At 34.7% G+C, this 7,500-nt stretch overlaps 1 protein-coding gene across 9 annotated transcripts in view; it reads right to left on the minus strand.

Moving 5' to 3' along the window:
* Nucleotides 1–7,500, minus strand: part of LOC115219527 (protocadherin beta-15) — a 291,794-nt gene that overhangs the window by 77,998 nt on the left and 206,296 nt on the right. Inside the window, exon 1 of one of the 9 annotated variants that reach the window (XM_036509217.1) lies at nt 6,138–6,402. The exons of the other annotated variants lie outside the window; for them this stretch is intronic. The gene's annotated coding sequence lies outside the window, so the exon portion shown is untranslated. Of the gene's footprint in view, nt 1–6,137; nt 6,403–7,500 lie in introns of those variants that run through there. 9 annotated transcript variants of the gene reach the window in all.

The raw sequence follows: 7,500 nt of genomic DNA on the forward strand, positions 1-7,500 counted from the left end.
TTACTCTATAGTCAAGATAACCGAAGAGATGGTGTTGTGGATATCCACTTTGGCATCTGAAACTCAGAGTTTTATCTTGACTATTGAGTAATTGTAACATATTATTTTATATATATATATATATATATATAGGATGAATCATGAAGAAAATCACGTAGTATAGGATAGTCTGTAAAGTTGTTGGTGTTAATAAAGACATCTAGCCGTAGAAACCATGCCAAAAGAGGCAATGGGGCTCAATGCAGTTCTCTGGCTTATTGACTCCTCTCAAATCATCTAACTCATGCCAGCATGGCAGATAGACGTTAAATGATGATAATGATGATGACAGTGCTGCTGCTGTTGATGATGTAGAATGAACGCCTTCCAGTTTTTGTCGACCAAATCCTCTCACAAGGCTTTGGTTGGCCTTGGGCTATTGCAGAAGAACTTGCCCAAGGTGCCATTCGGTGGAGCTAAACCCGGAACTATGTGATTGAGAAGCAAACTTCTTAATGGTACAGGTATATAAGAAATAGTTGAAGAAAGATAGAAAGAGAATGTGAGAGTGAGAGGGAGAGAAAGAGTGACTGTGAGAGGGAGAGAAAGTGAGAGAGAGAGAAGAGGTATGTATATTTAGAAAAAGACTGTCACTCTCTTTCTCCATGATAGAGAGAGAGAGAGAGAGAGAGGGGGAGGGGGACTACTGTTACCATCACAGCACCAATTCTATCACCACAACCACTATCACCATCACTACCACTGTTACCACTATCACCACCACCTCTTCCATCTGTTGCCGTCGTCACCACGATCACCTCTCTACTGTTACCACAACCACTGCACCATCATCACTTTCACTACCACCACCTTTATGAACAGCAGCAGTTGCATCACCACCATCAACACCAATGGAACTGCAATCGCTGCTACTACTACTGCTGCTGCTGCTGTTGCTGCTGCTACTACTACTACTACTACTACCACTACCACTACTACTACTACTACTACTACAACCACCACCACCACCACCATTACCACCACCATCACCCCTCCGTCACATCATCCACTACCACCATCACAACTACAACAGCAACCACCACCGCCGCCACCACCACCACCACCACCACCACCACTATCTAGTAGCCTATGAGATAATGGTCATATAAGCAATCACTTTAGTGTGAATGTTTTGTTTTTTTTATTGTTGTCGTCATTGTTGCTGTGTTACTATTTTCTAATATTGTTCCATGTTGTTTGGAAAAATTGAAAAAGAAGTGGTTTGTGTACAAGTTGTACCTGAAAATGATTGAGCAAACCTATGATCAAAGATGCTCCACTCATGACTATCCTATCTTGTTTTATCTTTTAATTTTTTTTTTCTTTTTGGCATAGTCATTCTAGGTGTCCAAGGATTTTTTAAGACATGTAGTTTGAGCGACTCGACTGTTAGTTCCAACAGTTTGAATGACAGAGAAGCTCTCTCGCTTATTTAACTTTACAGTCGTCATTCTATGACCCTAAGTTAGCTCTGACTTGTCTTGGAGCATATCCATGATCCAAAGTTTGTCTTCAAACAGGAATAGCAAAGCACCACACTACATGCTTTACCAGTATGTCGCTCTCTGTCCTCCTTTTCTCTCACTCTAGTTCCAAGGTTAAATCTTAGAAAAGCTATGGGTATGTGACTAGTTTTTACTTTCGTTTCCATGCCCCTCCCCCAAGATATTCATAAAGTAATTACCAGTCATATATATTGAGGTCTGTTTGGTCAACAAGGAAATAAATTACAAACAAAGAAGCATGTAAGCCTGGCAAAATTCAGCTATTTTCTCTCTCTGCTGCTCTTGTAAACCCATCTCTTTATACATACATACATACATACATACATACATACATACAAACATACATACATACATACATATATATACACACACACACACACACATGCATATATATATATATATACATGTATATGTATACGCTCTCGCACACATGCATATATATATATATATATATAGATAGATAGATAGATTGATAGATAGATATGAATATATGTTTATACTGTTAAATAGAGAGACAGCTAGATATCTTCCTCTGTGTTTGTGTGAATTACATGTGACAAGGAAAGAGAACTCAACATAAGGAAAGTGAATTCTTTTAATGTTTCTAGTCTTCAGGATTGGTGATGTTGCTACTCAGAGTTTCACCCGATGGATGACAAACAAATGACGCAATGAGCACCACCAGCACTGAAGACTATAAATTTTATGTGTGTGTGACACACACACACACACACACACACACACACACACATCCTTAGGTTATTTATTATGTCTTGATATAGATAATACAAGAAATAAAATGAGAAATGAAATTGGTTTAGCTTGGAATTGAAAATGCAACATTGGCTCAACTCACTAGGAGATTATTATTTCTATATCTACCCTACACTAGGAGATTATTATTTCTATATCTACCCTACACTAGGAGATTATTATTTCTATATCTACCCTACACTAGGAGATTATTATTTCTATATCTACCCTACACTAGGAGATTATTATTTCTATATCTACCCTACACTAGGAGATTATTATTTCTATATCTACCCTACACTAGGAGATTATCATTTCTATATCTACCCTACACTAGGAGATTATCATTTCTATATCTACCCTACACTAGGAGATTATCATTTCTATATCTACCCTACACTAGGAGATTATTATTTCTATATCTACCCTACACTAGGAGATTATTATTTCTATATCTACCCTACACTAGGAGATTATTATTTCTATATCTACCCTACACTAGGAGATTATCATTTCTATATCTACCCTACACTAGGAGATTATTATTTCTATATCTACCCTCTTTCCTGTCCAAATAGTCTGCCATTGCTCATTCCTCAAATGAGGAATGAAATTTTAAAAGATTTTAAAGGGATTTAGAAATCTATAGTTTACAGGTTCTGTGAATATATGTGAATGCTTAACTGATTGAAAAGGAAGTATTTTTGTTTTCACTTCAAGCACTGACTGTGTATATAGAATGGAGTATAAAGTACAGGTGCACAGACAGAGTACAGATGAAATCTACTAAAAGTATGCATAAATGCATTAATAAGGGTGATATGAAGGAGTACATTTTGTGTTTACTCTCAGTGACTTTTTCTCTTATCCACATAAGAAAAAAACTTATCCACATTGAAAACTGGTATGTAGTCATCTACACTGCTAGAAATATCTGTCAAATCTTCATCAAATCACAAGCTGAAAGTTGTGATAGAGATTGGGAGTGGTGAAAAAATATCTAGGGATAGCAGGTAAGGGTGAGGATAGAGGCTATTCAGAAGAGGTAAAAAGGCATTTCAGAGTAGTGTGAGAGAATGGAGAGGGATAGTGAAGTACACCCCCCCCCACACACACACCACACACACACCCACACACACACACACACACACACACACACACACATGTTTGTATCTTGTTGAAAAACACATGAAGAATACATAGGATAATGTAATGCTGAAATATGAAAATATGGTAGGATGGTCATGCAAGGCTGTCACAGCAGCATTATTGGTTCCCAAGTATATCAATGAACTGGGCCTTATAGTATATATTTATTGAGAGCAAATCACAGCATGCATAGATTTGAATTGGGGTCCGACACCAGTGAGGATCCTGGACAACTACCCAGTGCACCCATGTCTTAAGGCAGCCTTGATGGTCAATAGCTGGAGCGTTTTTGAATGATGGCTTGCTAAATTAAGTCTGATCTGGGGTTAAAGAACTTCAGCAACTCTCTCCCTCCCCTCCTCCTCCCCCTATCATCCCCTCCCCTCTCTTTCTCATAAGTCATAATGTTTATAAGAGTGTGGCCATGTTGGGGCACTGCCTTGAAAAACTTTTAGTTGGATGAATTGACCCCAGTACATTTTTTATATTTATTTTTAAGCCTGGTATGTATTCCATCAGTCTCCTTTGTCAAAATGCTAAGCTATGGGGACATAAACACACCAACACCATTTGTCAAGCAACTGGGAACAAACACACAGATGCAAAGACACACACACACACTTATATATGTATATATGATGGGCTTCTTTTAGCTTTTGTCTACCAAATCCACTCACAAGGCTTTGATCAGCCCAAAGGCTTGTGACGAAATAGTAGAAAGCTGACGAAATAGTAGAAGGCACTTGCCTAAGGTACCACGAACATGGTACCATGTGGTTGGGAAGCAGGCTTCTTACCACACAGCCATGCTTGGGCCATTTATAATTATTTATTATTTATTATTCACTATTCTAAATTATACCTCTCTATGCTGTCCTGTTACACAGCATTACACTATGCTCTACCCCTTCATATACCTTTACACCAAACCACATTACCCAACACTTGACCACTACTTTTCATTGTATTGTGAATATCAATAAATCTGCTGTGAAGATGACTGTTGATAGTAATACAAATATGCATGAATTCATGTTGATTGCTTATACACAGTTTTGTGTATGTACATGAGTGTGTGTGTATGTGTGTGTGTGTGCATAAGTATGAGTGTATGTGTGTTTGTATATTTTTGTTTACATAAATATGAAAGGAAAAGAAAAAAACTAGACAGAGAAAACAAGATACTGTGAATATATACACTATGTATGCCTATATATATGTATACATACATGTGTGTGTATATATATATATATATATAAATATTAGAGAGTGACCACTATGTGGTTCACTCTAGTGCTGTATCCCTTGGTTTTTATGTGTTAAGCCACTTGGTGTTAAATTGATGGTATTATTAAATTAATATCAAATTTTTCACCCTCATTTATAAATATATATATATATATGTATATATTTCTGTTATTTCCTTTACTGGTATCAGTCATTAGACTGTAGCCATGCTGGGGTACTGCCTTGAATATATATGAGGGGGTGCTGAAAAGTCCATAGCTTTAAGGGTATCAAGAAGGGCCTGGCTGGAGGCCCAGCCATCCAAGTTCTTCTACAGAGCCAAGTAAAACTGAGGGTCCACTGCAATAAGTGTGTGAGTCTGAGAGGGGAATAAAATCATAATCAACTAATCCTCCTGTATTTTCTTTTACCCAAAACCAGGAACTTTTCAGTCCCCCCACCCCAGCTCCTATGTATATATGAGTATATATGAATATATATATACAGACTAGATAGATAGATATGTAAATATTTATGCATGTGTGTGTATATATATATATATATATATATCATTATATATATACAAAGAGAGAGAGAGAGAGAGAGAGAAAAAAGAGAGAGAAGAAGAAGAGATAGATATGTAAACATTTGAGCATGCATATATATATATATATATATATATATATAAAGAGAGAGAGAGAGAGAGAAAGAGAAAGAGAAACATTCATACATACATAAGTATATAAATATAATCATACACATATATATCAACATATACATAAATACTTGCATATATAGATACATACATACACACATAAGTGTGTATGTATGATGCACATACAGATACATATAAATAATTTTATAAATATATATGTATATAATGTAAATATATACTTATATTTTCATACATGCACATCCAACTACAAAGCACGTACGTTCACAAGCATACATATTCCCACACATGTGCATTTGTGTGTATGTATATAAATATATATATATATATATATACATATATATACGTATATATGTATATATATATATATACATGTGTGTATGTATATGTATAGATATGTGTGTATATACATACTTACATACATACATACATAATACATAAATACATATATATATATATATATATATATATATATATATATACTACATACATATATATATATATATATCTATATATATATATATATATATTACTACACTTGGTTAAAAATAATGACTGTTGATACATTGATAAAACATTAACGGAAGACCAACAAACTATATTTCTTTACAAAGTCAAGCTATTAACGTTCAAACTATCCTCGTAATATTTTGACTTAAAACTTTCTCCAAAAATTGGTTTCACAGAAGTGTGTTGTGTATAGTTTTTGTTGTTGGTTTCTGTGTCCTTTTTTTTTCTTTTTGTTATTTGTTTTTTTTAAGAATTCCTGTCAAAGTATAGGCGACACTTACCGATTCTTGTACTGGTGGGGTTTTTGGTTTTCAGTTTAGTTGCTTATTTGAGAAAAGTGTATCCTTCTGTAGAGTTAGTTTTGCAGTCTGTGCTGGCTGGCTGCTGATACGTGCTGGCAGTGAGTGATTGGTGTTAAATGTGGCTTCGTCTATGTTGTTATGGATGTGAGAGAAAGAGAGATGCAGAGAGATGCAGAGAGAGATAGAGGGGGAAATGAAGAAAGGAGCTAAAGAGAGAGAGAGAGAGAGGGGGAATAGAGAGACACAGAGATAGATAGCAAGATAGATTGTGTTTCGAATGTGTATATGAGCTTTGCACGTGCATGTGTGAGTTCATTTATCCATCCATCTATCTGTCTATCTGTCTATGTATGTATGTATATATATGTATGTATGTATGTATGTATGTCTGTATGTATGTATGTATGTGTGTGTGTGTATGTATATATGTATGTATGTATGTCTGTATGTATGTACCTATATATGTGTGTGTGTATGTATATATATATTACATACAAGTATGTGTATACATGTATATATTTTTGTATTTGTGTATGTGTGTATATATATATATATGGATGTGTATGAAAGTATATATTGTGAGTTCTATCTATTTAATTTTCTCTCTTGTTGTGCTGTGTGTATATCTGTGCATGCGTACTTGTATTTGTGTGTGTATATGTATGCGTAGATGTATATTATTTGTATATATATTTGGAGTTTGTTGCAGACAATGACAAGCTCATTTGTGGTTCCAAATAGGAAAGGAAACAGAACCCTTCTGTTTTCTTCTGTAAGCTTTAAGACACAACTCTTCAACTCTTCCCCAGCCCCCCACCAACCTCTCTCTCTTTCCCTTTCTCTGTCTCTCTGCAACACAGTCTCTCTATCTTCCTCTCTCTTTCTCCCTTCCCCTCTCTCTTTCTCTAAGACTCAACTAATGTAATAGTGTGCATGTAAATAGGAAAAAAAAAATTTTATTTTCAGTGGTTTATCAACAGCATCTATAACAAACTCTGTATTATCGATAAAGATAAATAAAATAACATAAAAAAAAATAAGTCCATCCAACAAACAATAATAACATATATATATAAATATATATATATATATATATACACACACACATTCTTTTTTAAAAATAACAACAGCAACAACGTGCAAATGAAAAAGAAAATTTTAAACAAATTAACAAGAATAAAGGAAAAAATAAAAAAAATATCGCAATATAAGTTTAAAAAATAAAACGATAAAGAATTTATACAATAAAATACACACACATACACACACTCATACACATGCATGTATGTATGTATATGACGCACAAAAATTCTACATTGTATACATACATGTATCAGAAAAA

The sequence above is a fragment of the Octopus sinensis genome, linkage group LG14 (assembly GCF_006345805.1).
Source record: "Octopus sinensis linkage group LG14, ASM634580v1, whole genome shotgun sequence".
Classification (NCBI taxonomy): domain Eukaryota; kingdom Metazoa; phylum Mollusca; class Cephalopoda; order Octopoda; family Octopodidae; genus Octopus; species Octopus sinensis.